The sequence below is a fragment of the Nomascus leucogenys genome, chromosome 13 (genome assembly GCF_006542625.1).
Source record: "Nomascus leucogenys isolate Asia chromosome 13, Asia_NLE_v1, whole genome shotgun sequence".
NCBI classification, from domain to species: domain Eukaryota; kingdom Metazoa; phylum Chordata; class Mammalia; order Primates; family Hylobatidae; genus Nomascus; species Nomascus leucogenys.
The window spans coordinates 54,378,054-54,403,837 of record NC_044393.1 but is presented as its reverse complement, the minus strand read 5'-3'; the positions used below and the strand labels follow the sequence as shown (position 1 = coordinate 54,403,837).

Genomic DNA, 25,784 nt, shown 5'->3' with positions numbered 1-25,784 from the left:
TGCATTAAACTTGTGTATGTTGTAACATAGAACTGTCATTCAACTTTGTGAACATATAGTGTGGGTACCTGTATCCCCCAAACTCCTGAAATTTAGATGTGTCTCTGGATGGACTGTGTGTGTTGGGCAGGTTTAGTAGATAGGGTGGGAGAAAGGGTAAGGAAAGACTGTAAGCTAGGAATAACATCCCCAGGAAGTCGAAGTTTCATTGAGATGTAGTAGAGATAAAATGGATAATTTACTTAAAAGAAATTCCTGGCACTTGACAGTTCTACTTCTGTGGCTGGGTGCATCATTTGGTCACCAGGTGCTGTCATTGCTTCTAACATCCAGGGTACAAAGGTTGCCACTGTGTTTAATGCCAGCTAGCTACTTTGGTCACTTTTGTTGTTGTTGTTTTTTGAGACGGAGTCTCGCTCTTGATGCCCAGGCTGGAGTGCAATGGCGCGATCTTGGGTCACTGTAACCTCTGTTTCCCGGGTTCAAGCGATTCTCCTGCCTCAGCCTCCTGAGTAGCTGGGATTACAGGCGTGTGCTACCACGCGTGGCTAATTTTGTATTTTTAGTACAGACGGGGTTTCTCTGTGTTGGTCAGGCTGGTCTCGAACTCCTGACCTCAGGCGATCCGCCTGCTTCAGCCTCCCAAAGTGCTGGGATTACAGGCGTGAGCCACTGTGCCCGGCCTTCAGTCACTTTTATGGGGAATCTTATCCTGTTGATTATTTTTATTTCTAGAATATCCTATTCATAGTTTTTTGGGGGGATTGGGCATGATGTATTTTATCCTAAAATAAGATGTTACTGAATGTTAATTGCAGAATTAATGTAAAATTGACTACATCTTTCACAGATGAAATACATCGTGTATAGCTGTGGGTCTGAAAATGTGTGGAGTGTCCTGGACTTTACAGAGCACCTGGATCATTTTTCAGCCTTACTTTGTAGTAGCAGAATGCTTTGTGAAATAAAATCTTGTGTAGGCCGGGCACAGTGGCTCACACCTGTATTCTCAACACTTTGAGAGGCCAAGGTGGCTGAATCACTTGAGGTCAGGAGTTTGATACCAGCCTGGCCAGCATGGTGAAGCCCTGTCTGTAGTAAAAATACAAAAAATTAGCTGGGCCTGGTTGCATGCACCTTTAATCCCAGCTACTCGGGAGGCTGAGGCAGGAGAATTGCTTGAACCCAGCAGGCGGAGGTGGCAGTGAGCTGAGATTGTGCCATTTCACTCCAGCCTGGGCAACAGAACGAGACTCTGTCTCAAAAAAAAAAAAATAAAAAAAAAAAAAAAAATAAATAAATGTTTTGTGTAACTCTATTATGTATAAAGCGGAAAAGGTGGCTCTACTCTGAGAGAATTGGCAGATGAGAGCTTGGTCCTTGCCGCCTAGCCTTCCCCTTGTCCACTGGGGTGCTCCCCAAGGCAGCTTTGAAGAACACAGTTTGAAGTCCATTGTTCTAAACCATTCCATGTTTTCACTGAGGGAAAAATGAAGGACTGAAGGAGCCTGAGTTTTTTATTTTTATTTTTATTTTTTTTGAGATAGAGTTTTGCTTTGTCACCCAGGTTGGAGTGCAGTGGCACGATCTCAGCTCACTGCTACCTCTGCCTCCCAGGTTCAAGCGATTCTCATGCTTCAGCCTCCTGAATAGATGGGATTGCAGGCGTGTGCCACCACGCCTGGCTAATTTTTTGTATTTTAGTAGAGACGGGGTTTCATCATGTTGGCAGGCTGGTCTTGAACTCCTGACCTCAAGTGATCCGCCAACCCTGACCTCTTTAAGTGCTGGGATTACAGGCTTGAGCCGCTGTGGCCAGCAGAGCGTGGCTCTTGATGAAAGTCGCTTATCTTTTTAGTGCCTTAGCCAGTTTAGAGTGCTGGATTAGAGTCCTGGATGCTGATTCAGTGGTCTTTTGTACTACCATTAAGCTGCAGGATGACAAGCCCTTCTGGGACTGACACAGAAAATAGTTTCTAGTCCTCAAAGAGAGATTATTGTAAGAACCTTACTTTTAACTCCTTCCTTTGCTGGGAGGAAAAGTAAAAAGTAAAAAAATTTTTTTTTCTCTGAAGAGACCCTTAACAGGTCACATGGACCTGCGTGGGTTTTATCATGTGCATCTATGAGAGTGGGATGGAAGATGCTTTATATAGAAAATCTTAGAATACAGGAAAACAGTTTTTTTAAAAAAAGCAATAAGGCCATGTTTTTTACTTTAGCTTTAAAAACTTTTTAAAAATTTTTCAGTAGCTAGAAGGCTGTCTTTAAATATTCTTTGTAGTAACTAGCACCCTGTAGGCATGACCAATAATAGAAATAATCTCTTTGCCTTGGCTCCACTGATGCCCATTGCCTCTTCTTTGTGATCAGTTAAATGTACACTTTAGATGATTCTAAGCTTTGTAACTGTACTCTCTTTAAGTTTTAAATCCCATTACTGAAAAGTGTATACAGTTTGGCTGTCAACAACATGTGTTTATCATGGAAATTTTTTTCAATAAATATATTGGTAAATTTTTTGGAGATTTTCTGCAGTTTGAAAAAACTTGAAGATGAACTATGTACCCTAGAAATATTAAAAAACATTAAAAAGGTATGTTATGAATGCTTAAAATATTTGTAGATGCTAGCCTGTTTTATCATTTACCAACATAAAATGTACACAAAATGCGTGTGTGTACAGACTGTATATGGCACTATTTGCAGTCAAGAGAAATGCAACATAAAGGTGCAGTGTTAAATCATAACTGCATGGAATTAACGGTAGTATATGCCGTACTGCTGTAATAACTTTGTAGCTACCTCCTGTTGCTTCTGCAGTGAGCTCAAGTGTTGGAAGTATCCCTGTGATGCCCTGTGACTGGCCAGGTGTGGTTGCTCATGCCAGTAATCCCAGCACTTTGGGAGGCTGAGGTGGGTGGATTACTTGAGCCAAGGAGTTCGAGACCAGCCTGGGCAACATGGTGAGACCCCCATCTGTATAAAAAATACAAAAATTAGCTGGGTATAGTGGTGCGTGCCTATAGTCCCAGCTACTCAGGAGGCTGAGGCGGGAGGATTGCTTGACCCTAGGAGGCCGAGGTTGCAGTGAGCCAATATCATGCCAGTACACCCAGCAGCCTGGGTGACAGAGCCAGAACCTGTCTCAAAAACAAAAGAAAACAAAGCCCTGTGATGCCAGTTATCTCCATGTGGGTAGCTCTTCTCCAGTAAATTGCATATCTTGGTAAAAAGTGATCTCTGCCAGGTGTGGTGGCTTATATCTGTAATACCAGCACTTTGGGACACCCAGGTGGGAGGAGCATTTGAGCTCAGGAGTTCGATACTAGCCTAAAAAAATGTAAAAAAAAAAAAGTGATCTCATATTTTTCTTACATATATTTCACTATGTTTAGTGCAAGTCTGTAAACTCTGAATAACACCATGGGACTCATGGAGTGACACTAGTGATGCTGGAAGTGCTCCCAGGAAGGAGAGAAATGTCATGATGTTACAAGAAAAAGTCAAATTGCTTGATATGCATCTTAGAATGAGTGCATTCTGTGTGGTTGCCTGCCATTTAAAGATAAATGAATTCAGCATACATGACCATAGTGAAAAAAAAGGAAAGGAAATTCATGAAGCCGTTGTTGCAGCTCTACCAGCAGGCATGAAAATCTCACACTTCTTGTGAAATATTCTTTTATCTTGTATTGAAAATGCAGCTTTTATGTTGCTGCAGGATTGCAGTAAGAAAGGCATACCTGGCTGGGCCTGGTGGCTCACGCCTGTAATCCCAGCACTTTGGGAGGCCGAGGCAGGCGGATCACTAGGTCAAGAGTTCGAGATCAGCCTGGTCCAATATGGTGAAACCCTGTCTCTACTAAAAATACAAAAATTAGCTGGTTGTGGTGGTGCATGCCTGTAGTCCCATCTGCTTGGGAGGCTGAGGTAGAAGAATTGCTTGAGCCCAGGAGGCAGAGGTTGCAGTGAGCCAGGATCACGCCACTGCATTCCAGCCTGTGTGACAGGGTGAGACTCCGTCTCAAAAAGAAAAAAAAAAAAAAAGAAAAGGCATACCAGTAGATGCTAATACAATTAGAGAAAAAGCAAAGTGACTGTATGACAACTGTAAAGCAAAAGAGGAAGGATCTAACGCTATAGAATTTAATTCCAGCAAAAGATGGTTTGATAATTTTAGAAAGAGGTTTGCCTTAAGAAATGTGGAGATAACAGGAGAAGCCACTAAGTGGCAGCATATGAGTTCCCAGACACCGTTAAGAAAATCATTAGGCCTGTTGTGGTGGCTCACGCCTGAAATCCCAGCACTTTGGGAGGCCGAGGTGGGCAGATCACAAGGTCAAGAGATCAAGACTATCCTGGCCAACATCATGAAACCCCGTCTCTACTAAAAATACAAAGATTAGCTGGGCGTGGTAGTGTGCGCCTGTAGTCGCAGCTACTTGGGAGGCTGAGGCAGGAGAATCACTTGAACCCTGGAGGCAGAGGTTGCAGTGAGCCAAGATGGCGCCATGCACTCCAGCCTGTCAACAAAGCGAGACTCCGTCTAAAAAAAAAGAAAAAAAGAAAATCATTGAGCAGAAAGGCTATCTGCCTGAATAGTTTTTTTTTTTTTTTTTTTTTTAAATTAAAAGAGTTTTGTTCTCCCAGGCCAGAGTGAAGTGGTATGACCTGCTAAGCTCACATGATCCTCCCATCTCAGTCCCCCAAGTAGCTGAGACTGCAGGTACACGCCACCACGCCCAGCTAATTTTTAAATCATTTTGTGGAGACTCAGTCTCCCTATGTTGCCCAAGCTGGTCTTCGATTCTCCTGCCTTGGCCTCCCAAAGTGTTGGGATTACAGATGTGAGCCATTGCACCTGGCCTAAATATATATATATATATATATATATATACACACACATATACGTATATATGTATATATATACGTGTATATATGTATATATATATATGTGTATATATATATGTATGTATGTATATATATTTTTTTCGCTCTTGTTGCCCAGGCTGGAAATGCAGTGGTGCAATCTTGGCTTAGTGCAATCTCCACCTCCCGGGTTCGAGCGATTCTCCTGCCTCAGCCTCCCGAGTAGCTTGGATTACAGGCACCCGCCACCACACCTGGCTAATTTTTTGTATTTTTTGTAGAGATTGGGTTTCACAGTATTGGCCAGGCTGGTCTCCAGCTCTTGATCTCAGGTGATCCACCCGCCTCAGCCTTCCCAACTGTTGGGATTACAGGCATGAGCCACTGTGCCTGGCCCTAAATGCAAGATGGAAGTGCCCCATTAGATGGAAGTGCCCCATTCTGGAAAAAAATTGCCATAGAGGGCATTAATCCAATTTGTAAGGAAAAGAAGTAAGCATCAGGATTTAAGGTGGGAAGGAATGGGCTAACTCTATTCTTTTGTGCAAATGTACTCAGGTTTATGATCAGGATTGCCCTTGTCTGTAAAGCTGCTAACCTTGAGCCTTGAAGGGAGAAGAGAAATACTGGCTGCCAGTCCTTTGGTTGTACAAGAAGTCCTGGACAATGAGAACACTTTTTTGGGTTGATTCCATTGATGCTTTGTCCCTGGAGTCAGGAAATACCTAGCCAGTGAGAGATTGCCTTTTAAAGTTCTTTTGATTTTGGACAATGCCCCTGGCCATCCAGAACCCCACGAGTTCAGCGCAGAAGGTGTGGAAGTAGTTTACTTGCCCCCAAACACAATGTCTCTAGTTTAGCTTCTACATCAGGGAGCCTTAAGGACCTTTAAGACTCGGCCAGGCGCTGTGGCTCTCCCCTGTAACCCCAGCACTTTGGGAGGCCAAGGCAGGTGGATCATGAGGTCAGGAGTTTGAGACCAGCCTGGCCAACATAGTGAAACCCTGTCTCTACTAAAAATACGAAAAAAATTAGCTGGGCATGATGACGGGTACCTGTAATCCCAGCTACTTGGGAGGCTGAGGTAGGAGAAGCACTTGAACCTGGGAGGTGGAGGTTGCAGTGAGCCAAGATCACGACACTGCACTCCAGCCAGGGTGACAGTGCGAGACTCTGTCTCAAAAAAAAAAGACTCGTTACACATGGTATGCTATGGAAAGGCTTTTCAGTGCAGCAGAAGAGAACTCGATAGAGAGACCATCATGAATGTCTGGGTTATACCACTGAAGATACCATTGTTATAGAAAAAGCAATGAAAACCATCAGGCTTGTAACAAATTCCTGCTGGAGAAGACTGTCCAGATGTGCATGACTTCACAGGATTTTTATTAAAAATTATTTTATTATTTTTTATTATACTTTAAGTTCTAGGGTACATGTGCACAACATGCAGGTTTGTTACATACGTATACATGTGCCATATTGGTTTGCTGTACCCATCAACTCGTCATTTACATTAGGTATTTCTCCTAATGCTATCCCTCTCCCAGCCCCCCACCCCACAACAGGCCCCAGTGTGTGATGTTCCCCACCCTGTGTCCATGTATTCTCATTGTTCAGCTCCCACCTACGAGTGAGAGAACATGTGGTGTTTGGTTTTCTGTCCTTGTGATAGTTTGCTGAGAATGATGGTTTCCAGTTCATTCATGTCCCTGCAAAGCACATGAACTCATCCGTTTTTATGGCTGCATAGTATTCCATGGTATATATGTGCCACATTTTCTTAATCCATTCTATCATTGGTGGACATTTGGGTTGGTTCTAAGTCTTTGTTATTGTGAATACTGCGGCAATAATAAACATAGGTGTGCATGTGTAGTAAGCATAGTAGCATTATTTATAATCCTTTGACTATATACCCAGTAATGGGATCGCTGGGTCAAATGGTATTTCTAGTTCTAGATCCTTGAGGATTCACCACACTGCCTTCCACAATGGTTGAACTAATTTACACTCCCACCAACAATGCAAAAGTGGTCCCATTTCTCCATGTCCTCTCCAGCACCTGTTGTTTCCTGACTTTGTAATGATTACCATTCTAACTGGTGTGAGATGGTATCATTGTGGTTTTGATTTGCATTTCTCTGATGGCCAGTGATGATGAACATTTTTTCACATGTCTGTTGGTTGCATAAATGTCTTCTTTTGAGAAGTGTCTGTTCATATCCTTTGCCCACTTTTTGATGGGGTTGACTTTTTCTTGTAAATTTGTTTTAAGTTCTTTGTAGATTCTGGATATTAGCCCTTTGTCAGATGGGTAGATTGCAGAAATTTTCTCTCACTCTGTAGGTTGCCTGTTCACTCTGATGGTAGTTTCTTTGATTTATTTGTTTATTTATTTTTATTTTTTATTATACTTTAAGTTCTAGGGTACATGTGCACAACATGCAGCTTTATTACATATGTATACATGTGCCATGTTGGTGTGCTGTACCCGTTAACTCATCATTTACATTAGGTATATCTTCTAATGCTATCCCTCCCCTCTCCCCCCACCCTACGACAGGCCCTGATGTGTGATGTTCCCCATCCTGTGTCCAAGTGTTTTCATTGTTCATTTCCTACCTATGAGTGAGAACATGCAGTGTTTGGTTTTCTGTTCTTGCGATAGTTTGCTGAGAATGATGGTTTCCAGCTTCATCCATGTCCCTACAAAGGACATGAACTCATTCTTTTTTACGGCTGCATAGTATTCTGTGGTGTATATGTGCCACATCTGCTTAATCCAGTCTATCACTGATGGACATTTGGGTTGGTCCAAGTCTTTGCTATTGTGAATAGTGCCACAATAAACGTACATGTGCATGTGTCTTTATAGCAGCATGATTTATAATCCTTTGGGTATATACCCAGTAATGGGATGACTAGGTGAAATGGTATTTCTATTTCTAGATCCTTGAGAAATTGCCACACTGTCTTCCACATGGTTGAACTAGTTTACAGTAGTCCCACCAACAGTGTAAAAGTGTTCCTATTTCTCCACATCCTCTCCAGCACCTGTTGTTTCCTGACTTTTTTTTTTTTTGAGACGGAGTCTTGCTCTGTCACCCAGTCTGGAGTGCAGTGGCGTGATCTCGGCTCACTGCAAGCTCCGCCTCCCAGGTTCATGCCATTCTCCTGCCTCAGCCTCCTGAGTAGCTGGGACTACAGGCGTCTGCCACCGCGCCCGGCTAATTTTTTGTATTTTTAGTAGAGACAGGGTTTCACCATGTTAGCCAGGATGGTCTCGATCTCCCAACCTTGTGATCCGCCTGCCTCGGCCTCTCAAAGTGCTGGGACTACAGGCATGAGCCACTGTGCCCGGCCGTTTGTTGACTTTTTAATGATTGCCATTCTAACTGGAGTGAGATGGTATCTCATTGTGGTTTTGATTTGCATTTCTGTGATGGCCAGTGATGAACATTTTTTCATGTGTGTGTTGGCTGCATAAATGTCTTCTTTTGTGAAGTGTCTGTTCATATCCTTTGCCCACTTTTTGATGGGGTTGTTTGATTTTTTTTCTTGTAAATTTGTTTCAGTTCTTTGTAGATTCTGGATATTAACCCTTTGTCAGATAGGTAGATTGTAAAAATTTTCTCCCATTCTGGAGGTTGCCTGTTCACTCTGATGGTAGTTTCTTTTGCTGTGCAGAAGCTCTTTAGTTTAATTAGATCCCGTTTTTCAATTTTGGCTTTTGTTGCCAGGCGCTTTTGGTATTTTAGTCATGAAGTCCTTGCCCATACCTATGTCCTGGATGGTATTGCCTAGGTTTTCTTCCTAGGGTTTTTATGGTTTTAGGTCTAACATTTAAGTCTTAAATCCATCTTGAATTAATTTTTGTATAAGGTGTAAGGAAGAGATCCAGTTTCAGTTTTCTATATATAGCTAGCCAGTTTTCCCAGCACCATTTATTAAATAGGGAATGCTTTCCCCGTTGCTTGTTTTTGTCGGGTTTGTCAAAGATCTGATGGTTGTAGATGTGTGGTGGTATTTCTGAGGCCTCTGTTCTGTTCCACTGATCTATGTATCTGTTTTGGTACCAGTACCATGCTGTTTTGGTTACTGTAGCCTTGTAGTAAAGTCTGAAGTCAGGTAGCATGATGCCTCCAGTTTTATTCCTCTTGCTTGGGATCGTCTTGGCGGTGTGGGCTCTTTTTTGGTTCCATATGAACTTTAAAGTAGTTTTTTCCAATTCTGTGAAGAAAGTCATTGGTAGCTTGATGGGGATGGCATTGAATCTATAAATTACCTTGGGCCGTATGGCCATTTTCACGATATTGATTCTTCCTATCCATGAGCTTGGAATGTTCTTCCATTTGTTTGTGTCCTCTTTCATTTCATTGAGCAGTGGTTTGTCGTTCTCCTTGAAGAGGTCCTTCACATCCCTTGTAAGTTGGATTCCTAGGTATTTTATCCTCTTTGTAGCGATTGTGGATGAGAGTTCACTCCATGATTTGGCTCTCTGTGTCTTATTGGTATATAGGTGTATAAGAATGCTTGTGATTTTTATACATTGATTTTGTATCCTGAGACTTTGCCGAAGTTGCTTATCAGCTTAAGGAGATTTTGGGCTGAGATGATGGGGTTTTCTAAATAGACAGTCCTGTCATCTGCAAACAGGGACAATTTGACTTCCTCTTTTCCTGATTGAATACCCTTTATTTCTTTCTCTTGCCTGATTGCCCTGGCCAGAACTTCTTTTTTTTTTTTTTTTTTTTTTTGAGACGGAGTCTCGCTGTGTCACCCAGGCTGGAGTGCAGTGGCGCAGTCTCGGCTCACTGCAAGCTCTGCCTCCCGGGTTCACGCCATTCTCCTGCCTCAGCCTCTCCAAGTAGCTGGGACTACGGGCGCCCGCCACCACGCCCGGCTAATTTTTTTGTATTTTTAGTAGAGACGGGGTTTCACCATGGTCTCGATCTCCTGACCTTGTGATCCGCCCACCTAGGCCTCCCAAAGTGCTGGGATTACAAGCGTGAGCCACCGCGCCCGGCCTGCCCTGGCCAGAACTTCTAACACTGTGTTGAATAGGAGAGAGGACATCCTTGTCTTGTGCCAGTTTTCAAAGGGAATGCTTCCAGTTTTTGCCCATTCAATATGTTATTGGCTGTGGGTTTGTCATAAATAGCTCTTACTATTTTGAGATACGTTCCTTCAATACTGAGTTTATTGAGAGTTTTTAGCATGAAGGACTGTCGGGTTACCTACAAAGGGAAGCCCATCAGACTAACAGCAGATCTCTCGGCAGAAACCCTACAAGTCAGAAGAGAGTGGGGGCCAGTATTCAACATTCTTAAAAGAATTTTCAACACAGAATTTCATATCCAGCCAAACTAAGCTTCATAAGTGCAGGAGAAATAAAATCCTTTACTGACAAGCAAATGCTGAGAGATTTTGTCACCACCAGGCCTGCCTTACGAGAGCTCCTGAAGGAAGCACTAAATATGGAAAGGAAAAGCTGGTACCAGCCACTGCAAAAAAAATTGTAAAAACCATGGATGCTATGAGGAAACTGCATCAATTAGTGGGCAAAATAACCAGCCAACATCATAATGACAGGATCAAATTCACACATAACAGTATTAACCTTAAATGTAAATGGGCTAAATGCCCCAATTAAAAGACACAGACTGGCAAGTTGGATAAAGAGTCAAGACCTATCAGTGTGGTGTATTCAGGAGACCCATCTCACCTTCAGAGACACACATAGGCTCAAAATAAAGGAATGGAGGAAGATCTACCAAGCAAATGGAAAGCAGAGAAAAGTAGGGGTCAAGATCCTAGTCTCTGATAAAACAGACTTTAAACCAACAAAGAACAGAAGAGACAAAGAAGGCCATTACGTAATGGTAAAGGGATCAATTCAGCAAGAAGAGCTAACTATCCTAAATCTGTATGCACCCAATACAGGAGCACCCAGATTCATAAAGCAAGTCCTTAGAGACCTACAAAGAGACTTAGACTCCCACACAATAATAATGGGAGATTTTAACACCCCACTGTCAATATTAGACAGATCAACGAGACAGAAGGTTAACAAGGATATCCAGGACTTGAACTCACCTCTGCACCAAGCAGACCTAATAGACATCTACAGAACTCTCCACCCCAAATCAACAGAATATACATTATTCTCAGCACCACATCGCACTGATTCTAAGATTGACCACATGATTTATAGTCAAGGAAATCATGAAACAGATTGTAGATACGGCAAAAAAGGTGGGGGTTGGAAATATGAACGGTTTCCAGATACGGATTGAGAGAAATTCAAGAGCCAGTAGACATCACACCACGGTAATTATCAGATGACTTGATGGAAATGAGTGCTTCCATACCACTGCCAGACGATGAGGAAGATGACATAGCAGCAGCAGTGCCATAAAACAAATTGACGTTAGACAATTAAGCAGAAGCGTTCTGATTATTGAAGACTGCTTTTGACGTCTTTTTTACTGTGAAGGTGATAAGCATGGAGACCTTTATGATGATCCACTTAATAAATAGTGTTGTGGCCTGACGTGGTGGCTCATGCCTGTAATCCTGTCACTTTGGGAGGCCGAGGAGGGTGGATCATAAGGTCAGGACTTCGAGGCCATCCTCACTAACACAGTGAAACCCCATCTCTACTAAAAATAAAAACAATTAGCTGGACATGGTGGCATGCACTTGCAATCCCAGCTACTTGGGAGGCTGAGGCAGGTGAATCGCTTGAACCCGGGAGGCAGAGGTTGCAGTGAGCCAAGATTGCGCCATTGCACTCCAGCCTGGGGGACAGAGCGAGCCTCTGTCTCCAGAAAAAAAACAAAAAAAAACAAAAAAAACACTATGGTTTGGATATGGTTTGTTTGACCTCTCCAAGCCTCATGTTGAAATTTGGTACCCCAGTGTTGGTGGTGGGGCCTGGTGTTTGGATTGTCAGGGGGTGGATCCCTCTTGAATGGCTTGAGGTGTCATTCTTGCTTCTTCTCACTCTTAGTTTCCAGAGAACTGGTTGTTGAAAAGAGCCTGGCACCTCCACCTCCACTCTTGCTTTCTCTCTCTCTCTGTGTGTTCTTAGCACCCCTTTCTTCCAGCATGGGTGGAAGCAGCCTGAGACCGTCACTGAAATTAGATGCTGGTGCCATGCTTGTTGTACAGCCTGCAGAACCATGAGCCACATACATCTCTTTTTTTTATATTAATAAATTACCCAGACTTAGATATTCCTTTTTTAGCAGCAAAAATAGACTAAGACAAATAGTAAATATATTTTCTCTTATGATTTTTTCTTTCTTTTCTTTTTTTTTTTTTTTTTTGAGACAGGGTCTTGTTCTGTTGCCCAGGCTAGAGTGCAGTGGCATGACCTTGTCCTACTGCAACCTTTGCCTCCCAGGCTCAGGTGATCCTCCCACCTCAGATCCCCAAGTAGCTGAGACTGCAGGCACGAACCACCATGCCCGGCTAATTTTTGTGTTTTTAATAGAGACGGAGTTTCGTCATGTTGTCCAGGCTGGTTTTGAACTCCTGAGCTCAAGTGATCCACTTGCTTCAGCCTTCCAAAGTGCTGGGATTACAGGTGTGAGCCACCACGCCTGGCCCCTTATGATTTTCTTAATAACGTTTTCTTTTGTTTAGCTTGTTTTATTGTAGGAATATTGTATATAATACATATAACATACAAAATATGTGTTAATCTACTGTTAATGTTATTGATAAGGCTTCTGGTTTTTGGGGAGTCAGAAGTTGTATGTGGATTTTTTTTTTTTTTGAGATGGAGTCTCGCTTTGTCGCCCAGGCTGGAGTGCAGTGGCGTGATCTCGTCTCACTGCAACCCTCGCCTCCCGGGTTCAAGCGATTCTCCTGCCTCAGCCTCTCGAGTAGCTGGGACTCCAGGCACACGCAAGCACGCCCAGCTAATTTTTGTATTTTTAGTAGAGACGGGGTTTTGCCATGTTGGTCAGGATGGTCTCGATCTCTTGACCTTGTGATACACCCACCTCGGCCTCCCAAAGTGCTGGGATTATAGGCGTGAGCCACTGCGCCCGGCCTGTATGTGGATTTTTGACTGTGCAGGGATGGGGGTAGCATCCCTAATCCCTGCGTTGTTCAGGGATCAGTTGTGCTTCCCCTGTATGGGCAAAGGCTATCTTATTTACCAGAGATGTGACAGTTCCCATTTCTCCAAAGCCTCGTTTGTCTTTGAATCTTTTTTGTTTTGTTTTGTTTTTGTTTTTTTGTTTTTTGAGATGGAGTCTTGCTCTTGTTGCCCAGGCTGGAGTGCAATGGCGTGATCTCAGCTCACCGTAACCTCCGCCTCCTGGGTTCAAGCAATTCTCTTGCCTCAGCCTCCCGAGTAGCTGGGATAACAAGCGCACACCACCACACCCGGCTATTTTTTGTATTTTTAGTAGAGACGGGGTTTCACCATGTTGGCTAGGCTGGTCCCGAACTCCTGACCTCAGGTGATCCACCCACCTCGGCTGGGATTACATCAGATCTAGAAATAGGGAAGAGATATTTATTGTTCATAGCAGGTCATCTCTATTTAGGTTTGTAATTTCAAACTAGAATAAAGGGACAGGGAGGAGACTAAGATGTGATGAAAGGAATGGAGGACTCCAGCAGTTTTTAAAAAAATTAGTGTTATTTGGCCGGGCGCAGTGGCTCACGCCTGTGATTGCAGCACTTTGGGAGGCCGAGGCAGGCGGATCACAAGGTCAGGAGATCGAGACCATCCTGGCTAACACAGTGAAACCGCATCTCTACTAAACAAAATACAAAAAATTAGCCGGGCATGGTGGCAGGCGCCTGTAGTCCCAGCTACTCGGGAGGCTGAGGCAGGAGAATGGCGTGAACCCAGGAGGCGGAGCTTGCAGTGAGCCGAGATCGCGCCACTGCACTCCAGCCTGGGCTACAGAGCGAGACTCCGTCTCCAAAAAAAAAAAAAAAAAAAAAAAAATTAGCGTTACCTAAAAAAAAAATCAAGTGATGGTTTACTATGAAAAGATTTAATAGTCTTAGTTGGGAGCTTTAGCTGATAAAGGAGAAGGGGGATACACATAAGGCCTTTACCATAGTGTTGTTAGGGTAGCAGATGCTTTGGGAGTACTAGCTGTCTCAGGGTCTTTCATTTCTCATATTTTGCCTCTACCACGTATCTTCCACAGGACCAGAGAAATCTCTGTTAAAGAAGAGATAATTGCATTTTTAACCCAAGGTTTTGAAAATTTTGGAAATAACTCTTCCTTCTTTTGGGTATTTAATATATCTAATAGAGATGCAGACTTGCATTTCATTATGAAAAAGCAAATACAGGTTGTACTTGCCTTAATTTTAAGCTGAGTATATATGATGTTGAACTGTGTGAAATTGTCTTTTTTTGCCCCAAACTATCAAATTTCATGTATTCATCTAAACTAACACAAAAAATAGCTAATATAGTGAGTAACGTTTATTACGTATTTATTGTGTATTGGGCATTCTGCTACGTACTTTAATATGCATTTATCAGGTTTAATTGTCACAACACTCTAAATTGGGCTTAAACATTTTTTCAGCTGCGCAGATTCCATTTATCCTACTCGAAATGGGCCTCAGTTTCTGCGTAGGGATTATCTCTTGTCCATTTTTGGTTCACATTGTTTGGGTTTCTCTCTAGTTTCCTTCATGCTCCAGGATGGAGCACGGCCTATTTTACTTAGTGCTTTCCACTTTTCAGTTGGAGAGCCCACCTAGAGCTAATCTTAGGGCCTTTGCATGAGGATTCGGGAGAGGCTTTTGCTTTCTCCTATAAGCTTCAATGGAGAGGATGTGAAATAGAGGTATTGAAGCCATTTTGTCACCATGCAGATCCTGAAAACGAACAGAGAACCAAGCCTTGCCAAGAGTTAGAAACTCAATCCTGATGGGATATTTATTTAATTTAATTTATTTATTTTAGAGTCTCACTGTGTCACCCAGGCTGGAGTGCGGTGGCATGGTCTCAGCTCACTGAAACTTCTGCCTTCCGGTTTCAGGTGATTCTCCTGCCTCAGCCTCCCAAGTAGCTGGACTACTGGCAGGTGCCACCACGCCTGGCTAATTTTTCTATTTTTTGTAGAGATGGGGTTTCACCATGTGGGCCAGGCCGGTCTCAAAACTCCTAACCTCACGGGATCTGCCTGCCTCAGCCTCCCAAAGTGCTGGGATAACAGGCATGAGCCACCATGCTCGGCCCTGATGGTGATATTTAAACCCTAACTCAGGCTGTGTCTTACGCAGAGGCTGTCTCCTGGATGTTTAGTTATTTGTTTAAGCAGGGTTGAGTTGGATTTTCTATCACTTTTTTTTCTTGGAGACAGGTTCTCTCACCCAGGTTAGAACACAGTGACATGATCATGGCTTACTGCAGCCTTGACCTCCCAGGCTTAAGCAGTCCTCCCACCACAGCCTCCTGAGTAGCTGGGACCACAAGTGTGCTCCACCATGCCTGGCTAATTTTTAAAAAATTTTTATTTTCAGTTGAGATGTGGTCTTGTAATGTTGCCCAGGCTGGTTTCAAACTCCTGAGCTTAGATGATCCTTCTGCCTCTGTTTGCCAAAGTGTTGGGATTACAGGCATGAGCCACGGTGCCTTGCTTGCTAATGAAAACACATTTTTTTTTTTTTTTCGTAGAGATGAGGTCTTGCCGTGTTGCGCAGGCTAGTCTTGAACTCCTGGTCTCTAGCAGTCCTCCTGCTGTGGCCTCCCAAAGTGCTAGGATTATAGGCGTGAGCCACTGTGCCCCGCTGTATTTTTTGTTACTTAAAACTGAAAGAGCAACATTGTTGATCATAGCCAGATGGAAACAACTCAGATGTCAGTTGATGAATAAACGAAATGTAGAATATCCTTACAATGGAATATTATTCAGCAGTAAAAATAATGAAATATTGTTACATGCTACAACATGGATATATCTTGAAAACATTATACTAGATCAAAGAAGTCAGTCATGAAAGACCGCATATTAATATGATTTAATTTATATCAAATATCTGGAATAGACAAATTCATAGAGACAAAAAACAGATTTATGGTTACCTAGAGCTGGTGGGGAGGGGGAAATATGGGGAGTGCCTGCTGATGGGTATGTGTTTCTTTTTGGGGTGATAAAAATACTGTAAAATTGATTTTGGTAATGGTTGTACAGCTCTGTGAATATACTGAAGTCATTAAGTTGTGCACTTTAATTGGGTGAATTGTACATGTGAGTTATATATCTGACTGTAGTTGTTATTAAAAAACAACAGGAGGCCATGTGGGCTGCTAGGAGTAGCAATGTCTGTTCCCAGCCAGCAGGTAGAGACCAGGGCTGGACAGAGGAGTATGGGCTGTGCTGCAGATTATTTGTGGTACCCAACTGTTGCATAAAACAGGGTGTGATCTCTTGCATTGCTATGCATGAGTGGATTCCCAGTAAATTGTGCCAGGCTGCCTGATGATGTGTGGCTTGTGCTTTGGATTGTAGTGCTTACCTATGCAACGTAAGTCACATACCCTGTGGCCTTTGTGGCCAGGACTGTGGGGTACTACCTGGAGTGATTCGTTAGGGGAAAGGACCCACAGCCTGTGCAGGAGGAAAAAAGCATCTCAGAGTACAGGGTGGATGAGCTGGATGAGCTGCCGGGCAAGAGCCACGCACACCCAGGTGGTGAATCTTAAGGATAAGGTGGAATTTGCCGCATAGCTGTCCTGGACAGAAACTGCCCAGAGATGAATGAATGGAGGACATAGGGCTCTGTGGTCCCACCATACTTGGGGAGACCTGTGACTGGTCCTGTTACCATGTCAGCTTAGCCCCAAACCCATCTCTGATTGACTTTATTGCTTATTTTGGCCCATTCTTGCTCCACACAGCCACGTACATAATGGCAGCTCCTCGAAGGCCAGGCAGATGCAGCAGCTGTTGGGCCAGCAAAGAGGAAGGTCCTGGAATGTTCTGGCCTGAAGGCTGCATCTGTTGTGTGACAGCCACAGCTGCTCAGGTTTCCTTGTCTGTGGGTGCACCGTGGGGAGGAGTGCTATGATAAGAACATTGGCTCTCAGTCTCCCTGGGGAGAAGTTTGGCCTCAAGTGGGATTTGGGTGTTGCCTTTAGGAAGGCTCTCTGCGTGTCTAGTTCCAGTTTGTGCTGGGAAGAATTAAAAAAGTCTGCCAGCTTCTTTAGTTTGCCCTGTCTTTTGTGCTGATTCTTTCTGAGATCCCCTCCTATCAGCTCAGGAGTGGGATTCTGTGGAGAAGGAAAGTATTTTTCTGTTCCTTACTGCTCACCTTGGTGCATTCAGGAACATGGGCCTGATGAATTTGCTTGAAAGCAGTCTGTAATCCCATCACTTTGGGAGGCCAAGGAGGGTGGATCGTTTGAGCTCAGGGGTTCGAGACCAGCCAAAGCAACATGACAAAACCCTGTCTCCACCAAAAAACAACAACAAATTGGGCTGGTGGCATGCTTCTGTAATCCCAGCTACTTGGGAGGCTGAGGTGGGAGGATTGCTTGAGCCCAGGAGGTCAAGGCTGCAGTGAGCCATGATTGCACCACTGCATTCCAGCCTGGGTGACAGACGGAGACCCTGTTTCAAAAAAAAAAAAACCACACACAAAAAACAAAAGCATTACCTGGAATAATTCTAACAGCACTATTTTTCTCATTTTACAGATGAGGAACTGAGGCACAGAAATGTTCAACAGCAGGCCCGTTGTTTAGAGCTGATAGGTTGTAGAGCTGAGATTTAAAACTACCAAGTCCAAGCTTACAACTGTGCTATCTTAATTTTTTCAACTAAGAGTCATCCTTATGGAACTTTGGAGTTGGGAGTTTCTTAGCAGTTACTTAATCTAACCCTTTCATTTTACTGATGAGAAAATTGAACCTTAGATAATAAGGGATTTATGACTTAGTCTCAAAGACAGGCAGGTAAACAACTAGCAGTGACACAAGGTGGAATAGAATGTTAACCAATAGAGGTACTAGCATTTACTGTGTGAAATTAAGGGAGGGATCATGTAATTCCGATGACTAGCCAAGAATTGTTTTTTTTTTTTGAAATAGAGTCTCACTCTGTCACCCAGGCTGGAGTGCACTGGTGCTATCTTGGCTCACTGCAACCTCCATCTCCTGGGTTCAAGCGATTCTCCTGCCTCGGCCTCCCGAGTAGCTGGGATTACAGGCATGCGCCACCACACCCAGCTAATTTTTGTATTTTTTTTTTTTTTTGAGACGGAGTCTCGCTCTGTTGTCCAGGCTGAAGTGCAGCGGTGCAATCTTGGCTCACCGCAAGCTCCGCCTCCCGGGTTCATGCCATTCTCCTGCCTCAGCCTCCCGAGTAGCTGGGACTACAGGTGCCCACCACCACACCCGGCTAATTTTTTTTTGCATTTTTAGTAGAGATGGGGTTTCACTGTGTTAGCCAGGATGGTCTCGATCTCCTGACCTCGTGACCCGCCCACCTCGGCCTCCCAAAGTGCTGGGATTATAGGCGTGAGCCACCAGGCCCAGCCTAATTTTTGTATTTTTAGTAGAGACTGGGTTTTCACTATGTTGGCCAGGCTGGTCTCGATCCCCTGACCTCAAGTGATCTGCCCATCTTGGCCTCCCAGAGCGCTGGGATTACTGGTGTGAGCCACCACGCCCAGCCCCTAGTTGTATTAGCTATTTATTGCCACATTACAAGTTACTGTGAAGCATAGTGGTTTAATGCAACATTTATCATCTTAGTTTCTATGGGTTAAAAATTTGGAAGCAGTTTAGTGGGGTGGTTCTGGCTCAGGGTTGCAGTCATTTTGAAGGCTTGGCTGAGGCTGGAGGATCTGCTTCCAGGGTGTTGGCAGGAGGCCTTGCCTGTTGCTCTGTGGACCTCTTCTTGAATGTTCTCACAACATGTCAGCTGGCTTCATCAAGAGGGAGCAAGGAGGAAGCTGCGGTTACATTTTTATAACATACCCTTAGAAGTCCTCACACTGTCACTTCTGCGTTTGTTAGAAGGGAGTTACTGGGTACAGCCCACACTCAAGGGAGAGTTCAGGTTCTGCCCTTTGAAGAGATGCAAATTAAGTAATTTGTGAACATATTTTTGAAACCACCACACTGGCTAAGCATATTGAGGAGGAGAAACGGTGGTGAAGAGTTAGAAGACGGGGATTCTAGACCCAGCTCTGCCTCTTGCTCCATAGGAAGGGAATGATTCATCCTTCCTGAATCTCTTATTTTCTCTAGGAAAATAGGGTCATCAAACTGCACAGCCTACTTTACAGTGGATTATAAAGGTGTCTTAGTCTGTTTACTGTTGCAGTAACTGAATTTCTGAGACTGGGTTATTTATTTATTCTTCTTTTTTTTTTTTTTTGAGATGGAGTCTTGTTCTTGTAGCCCAGGCTGGAGTGCAATGGCACAAACTTGGCTCACTGCAACCTCCGCCCCCCTGGGTTCAAGCGATTCTGCTGCCTCAGCCTCCCGAGTAGCTGGGATTATAGGTGCCGGCCACCACACCCAGCTAATTTTTTGTATTTTTAGTGGAGATGGGGTTTCACCATTTTGGCAAGGCTGGTCTTAAACTCCTGACCTCAGGTGATGCTCCTGCCTCGGCCACCCAAAGTGCTGGGATTACAGGTGTGAGCTACCGCGCCCGGCCAGTAATTTATTATTGTTATTATTATTTTTGAGATGGAGTGTAACTGTCACCTAGGCTGGTCTCAAACTCCTGACCTCAGGTGATTCGCCCACCTCAGCCTCCCAGAGTGCTGGGATTACAGGGGTGAGCCACTGGGCCTGGTCAAGACTGGGTAATTTATAAAGAAAAGGAATTTATTTCTTTCAGTTCTGCATGATGGGAAGGCCAAGGTCAAGGGAGTGCATCTAATGAGGACCTTCTTGCTGGTGGGGACTCTGCCGAGTCCCAAGGTGGCCTAGAGTATCACATGGTTAGGGGGTGAGTGTGCTAGCTCAGGTCTCTTCCTCTTATAAAGCCACCAGTCGCACTCCCAGGATAACCCATTAAAATTGGTTAACTCATTAATCCATGAATAGCTTCCATTCATGAGGGCAGAACCGTCATGACACAGTCACCTCTGAAAGACCTGCCTCATAATACCCACATTGGGGTTTAAGTTTTAACGTGAGTTTCAGATGGGATAAACCTTCAAATCATATCATAAGGTGGTAGCAAATAGATAAAGCACATAAGATAGGCTCTGTAAACTTTAATGTAGTATAGGGTTGGCTGGCAGACGTGGATTCTTACCCTAATCCTGCTGTATAATGGCTTAATAGCCATGTACTCTGAACATGTTTAAGCTATCTTTGTGCCTCAGTTTTCTCATTTGTAAAATGGGATTAATTACAGCAACTATAGCACTTTGGGAGGCCAAGGTGGGCAGATCACTTGAGGTCAGGAGTTCGAGAACAGCCTGGCCAATATGGAGAAACCCCATCTCTACTAATACGAAAATTACCTGGGTGTGTTGGCGTATGCCTGTAGTTCTAGCTACCTGGGAGGCTGAGGCAGGAGAACTACTTGAAATGGGGGAGGCGGAGGTTACAGTGAGCTCAGATTGAGCCACCGCACTCCAGCCTGGGTGACAGAGAGGGATGCTATCTCAAAAAAAAAAAAAAAAAAAAAAAAAAGAAAGAAAATTATAGCAACCACAGGGTTATTGTGAGGATTAAGTAAAAATTCAGGTGATATATTCAGCATAATGCCTGCTGTATCAAGATAGGCACTGTTCAGCCAGACGCGGTGGCTCATGCCTGTAATCCTAGCACTTTGGGAGACCGAGGTGGGTGGATCAGGAGGTCAGGAGATCGAGAACATCCTGGCCAACATGGTGAAACCCTGTCTCTACTAAAAATACAAAAATTAGCCAGGTGTGGTGGCATATGCCTGTAATCCCAGCTACTCGGGCGGCTGAGGCAGGAGAATTGCCTGAAACGGCGGAGGCGGAGGTTGCAGTGATCTGAGATTGAGCCACTGCACTCCAGTCTGGGTGACAGAGAGAGACTCTGTCTCAAAAAAAAAAAAAAAAAATTATAGCAACTACAGGGTTATTGTGAGGATTAAGTAAAAATTCAGGTGATATATTTAGCATAATGCCTGCTGTATTAAGACAGGCACTGTTTGGCCAGGCACAGTGGCTCACGCCTGTGATCCCAGCACTTTGGGAGGCTGAGGCAGGTGGATCACAAGTTCAGGAGATCGAGATCATCCTGGCCAGCATGGCGAAACCCCATCTCTACTAAAAATACAAAAATTAGCCAGGCGTGGTGGCATGTGCCTGTAATCCCAGCTACCCAGGAGGCTGAGGCAGGAGAATTGCTTGAACCTGGGAGATGGAGGTTGCGGTGAGCCAAGATCACGCCACTGCACACCAGCCTGGCGACAGAGCGAGACTCTGGCTCAAAAAAAAAGACACACCGTTCAATAAATAGTAACTTTGCTATTTACTCTTTTCTTCCTGTTGTGTCTGTTCAGTTATCTCTGGTTTTTGGGCTTAGCCAGTCCTTGACCTTAGGACTTTCACATGGATATTTGTGAAGAATCTCTGATTACATAGGGTATTAAGGTGTGGTTGTACTTTAATGTTACTATATGTTATTACTCTTTTCCTAATTCTTTTTTTTTTTTTTTTGAGATGGAGTTTCACTCTTGTTGCCCAGGCTGGAGTGCAATGGTGTGATCTTGGCTCACCGCAGCCTCTGCCTCCCGGGTTCCAGCAATTCTCCTTCCTCAGCCTCCTGAGTGGGATTACAGGCATGCGCCACCATGCCTAATTAATTTTGTATTTTTAGTAGAGACGGGGCTTCTCCATGTTGGTCGGGCTGGTCTTGAACTACCAACCTCCAGTGATCCACCTACCTTGGCTTCCCGAAGTGCTGGGATTACAGGCGTGAGCCACCGTGCTTGGCCCTCCTAATTCTTTCATAGGTTTTTGACAAGCTCTGATTTCTTTTTTTCTTTTCTCCCTCCCCTCCCCTCCGCTCTGCTTCCCTCCCCTCCCCTTCCCTCCCTCTCTCCCTCCCTCCCTCCCTCCCTCCCTTCCTTCCTGCCTTCCTTCCTTCTCTTTCTTTCTCTCTTTCTCTCTTTCTACAAAAATCTCACTCTATTGCTCAGGCTGGAGTGCAGTGATGCGATCTAGGCTCACTGCAACCTCTGCGTCCGGGTTCAAGTGATTCTCCTGCCTCAGCCTTCCAAGTAGCTAGGATTACAGGAAAGCGCCACCATGCCCGGCTAATTTTTGTATTTTTAGTAGAGATGGGGTTTCATCATGTTGGCCAGGCTGGTCTCGAACCCCTAACCTCAGGTGATCCGCCCACCTGGGTCTCCTAAAGTGCTGGGATTATAGGCGTGAGCCACTGCGCCCGGCTGCTCTGATATATTTATTTCTTATTTTTTATTTTCTGTTTTCAGTGCTGGCATGAATGATAACTTTCTTTAGATTTTTTTTTTTTTTTTTTTTTTAGGCATCTCATCTGCGCAGAACTAGTTTGGTTAGAAAACAGTTCAAATGCGGCTGGGCATGGTGGCTCACGCCTGTAATTCCAGCGCTTTGGGAGGCCAAGGCAATTGGATCACCTGAGGTCAGTAGTTGAACACCTGGCCAACATGGTGAAACCTCATCTCTACTAAAATACAAAAATTAGCCGGGCGTGATGGCGGGTGCCTGTAATCCCAGCTACTCAGGAAGCTGAGGCGGGTGAATCGCTTGAACCAGGAGGTGGAGGTTGCAGTGAGCCGTGATCATGCCATCGCACTCCAGCTTGGGCAACAGAGCGAGACTCCATCTCAAAAAAAAAAAAATAAATAAATAAAATAGTTCAGAGGCATTCTATACCAAATAGTGGCTTATTAAGTTTGCCTGCTGTGCGCAGTGGCTCACACCTGTAATCCCAGCACTTTGGGAAGCTGAGGTGGGTGGATCACCTGATGTCAGGAGTTCGAGACCAGTCTGACCAACATGGAGAAACCCTGTTTCTATTAACAATACAGAATTGGCTGGGCGTGGTGGCCCATGCCTGTAATCCTAGCTACTCAGGAGGCTGAGGCATTGAGAATCACTTGAACCCAGGAGGCGGAGGTTGCAGTGAGCTGAGATCACACCATTGCACTCCAGCCTGGGGAACAAGAGCGAAACTCCAAAAAAAAAAAAAAAAAAAAAAAAAAAAAGAAAGTTTGCCAAGCAGCCATATTCTCATTAATATTAATAGTATATGTCACTGGTATGGACTAATTTGAAAACATTTTGATTTCTGTTTTCAAGGAAAATGTGCAATTTTGATACAGCTGTCTTTCATGAGTAGTTGAGACATTTGAGATGCCTTCATTAATGTAATTTAGAATTAATTGTGATTAATTGTGCAAGCTACCACATGTGGCTTTTCTTTTTTTTTTTTTTTTTTGAGATGGAGTCTCGCCCTGTCACCCAGGCTGGAGTGCAGTGGTGCCATCTCAGCTCACTGCAACCTCTGCCTCCTGGGTTCAAGCAATTCTCCCGCTTCAGCTTTCCAAGTAGCTGGGACCACAAGTATGTGCCACCACGCCTGGCTAAGTTTTAAAATTTTTTTTCAGAGTTGGGGGTCTCGCCAAGCTGCCCAGGCTAGTCTCACACTCCTGGACTCAAGCGATCCTCCCACCTCAGCCTCCTAAAGTGCTGGGAGTATAGGCATGGGCCGTCATGCCCAGCCATAATTTTTCCTCCTCCTCCCCTCCCCCCTCATTCTTCGGCTGAATATCTAACTGTAGTTACCCATATTTATAAGCCAGTCTGTGGTCAATATGGTGGCTCACTCCTGTGATCCCAGCACTTTGAGAGGGTGAGGGGGGAGGATCACTTGAGTCTAGGAATTTGAGACCAGCTTGGGCTAGTGAGACCTGTCTCTACAAAAATTAAAAAAAAAATTAGCCAGGCATGGTGGCCTGTAATCCCAGCACTTTGGGAGACTGAAGCCAGAGGATTGCTTGAGTCCAGGAGTTTAAGACCAGCCTGGGTAACATAGCAAGACCGTGTCTTTACTAAATTAAATAATTAGCCGGGTGTGGTGGCGCATGTCTGTAGTCCCAGCTACTTAGAAGGCTGAGTAGAGGTGGGAGGATCACTTGAGCCCAGAGTTGGAGGTTTCAGTGAGCCATGATCATGCCCACTGCACTTCAGCCTGGGTGACAGAGTGAAACCTTATCTTAAAAAAAAAAAAAAAAAAAAAAAAGCCAGTCTATCTCATAGCTAAGTAAAAGATAAATTAATTTATATTAATTTTACAGTTCCTGGGCACTGTGCAATATTTTATTTCTTCAAGTAGAATTTTTACTTTTTAGTAAGTCCTTGATTTTCAGGGACCCAGAAAACTGATACCCGAGCAGTTTGGTGCTGCTTAAATCATGCAGTTAATAAAGTTTTTTTTCTTTTTCTTTTTCTTTTTTTCTTTTTTTTTTTTTTTTTTTTTTTTTTACAAATCAGAAGCAGCAAAGGCTGGAAGCTCCATCAGTAACTAGAGTTGTGAAATGGAATGTGGCTTTTGTGGGTTTGTTGTTATTGTTGTTCGTTTTTTTTAGGGTTTCACCATATTGGTCAGGCTGGTCTTGAACTCCTGACCTCATGATCCGCCCGCCTCGCCCTCCCAAAGTGCCGGGATTATAGGCGTGAGCCACTGCACCTGGCCTTGTTGCTTTTGACAGTGCTGGAGGCTTACAGTTTATTGACCTTCATATAACAGTTGTTTGAGTACCCTCTGTGTTCCAGTCACCATGCAGAGGTGACAAGCAGGAGCTGTTTTCTGCATCATAGAGAGTTATGTGATAATCAGTTAAGTGCAGAATCCTTCACTTTGTATGAAAGGAAATACTGCAGTTGTGAATGCAGTTGAGAATGGTTTGAAGCCAATTAGTAAATTGGCATAGTTATTGATGATGAAATACTTACCTCCATGAATTTTTAAAAAAACTTTAAAGCCTTCGTAAAGGCATTGGCGATTATTTTGCCAGATTAGAAAACCTTAGAAGTTTTTTCAGCTTTGATATAAAGTACATCTGTAGAAAGACTGTCACCTGGTACTTCCCTAAAAGACAGCAGTAAAATTTTGCACTCTGTTTTAAAAGAAAGAAGTTAAGTTTAATCTTAATGTCTAGTCAGCAGAGAGAGGGAAGTACGTAACGTTTTAAACCTTTGCTGCCTAACAGAACTTTCTGTGATTATGGAAACATTCTGTATCTGTGATGTCCAGTATCATAGCTGAAAGCTGGCCCTTGGCCATGTGAAGTGTGACTAGTGTGACTGAGGAACCGGTTTTTAGTTTTATTTAACTCTAATTTAAATTTAAATAGCTACATGGGGCTGATGGCTATGATAATGGAAAGAGCACATGTAGAACATAGGCCCAAGAGCTCACAGACCATGTCTGTTTTGGACACCAATTTCTTGCCCTACTTGTATTCCAAACACATTGACATGTTCATGTGTAAAATAAATATGAATGAATATATAGATGAATGAGTTTAAGAAGTTTTCATCCTTTGAAAGATAAGCTGTTTCAGTTGTCTTTCATGTTATTCCCTATAATAACTTATAATTGTTACATAGCACATATAATGTGTTTTCCTTATAATGAATTTTTTTTTTGTTTCTTGTGATATACTTGGTCATATTATTCATTTGTTTAGTTTTTGGCATTTCTTTAAAATGTGAGAATGACTTTAGGATATCTCATCAAACTCAAAAGCTACTGTTTAGATTTTAGTTTTTCAGTCTATGGGAGAGAAGTTGAGACTGAGAATTAAGATTCTTCATAATGGACTCTTTTGACATTTGACATCAATAGAACAGTTGTTACTGTTCTTTGTGTCATTTACACTGCTACTTAAAATCCCCCTTTTCTTGCTTCAGTGTTTTAA

At 43.7% G+C, this 25,784-nt stretch overlaps 1 protein-coding gene and 1 pseudogene across 8 annotated transcripts in view; both read left to right on the top strand.

Moving 5' to 3' along the window:
- SRPK2 (SRSF protein kinase 2) overlaps nt 1-25,784 on the top strand; it is a 286,728-nt gene that overhangs the window by 19,326 nt on the left and 241,618 nt on the right. The gene's annotated exons all lie outside the window — the stretch shown is intronic.
- Nucleotides 15,668-16,645, top strand: LOC115837984 (annotated as a pseudogene).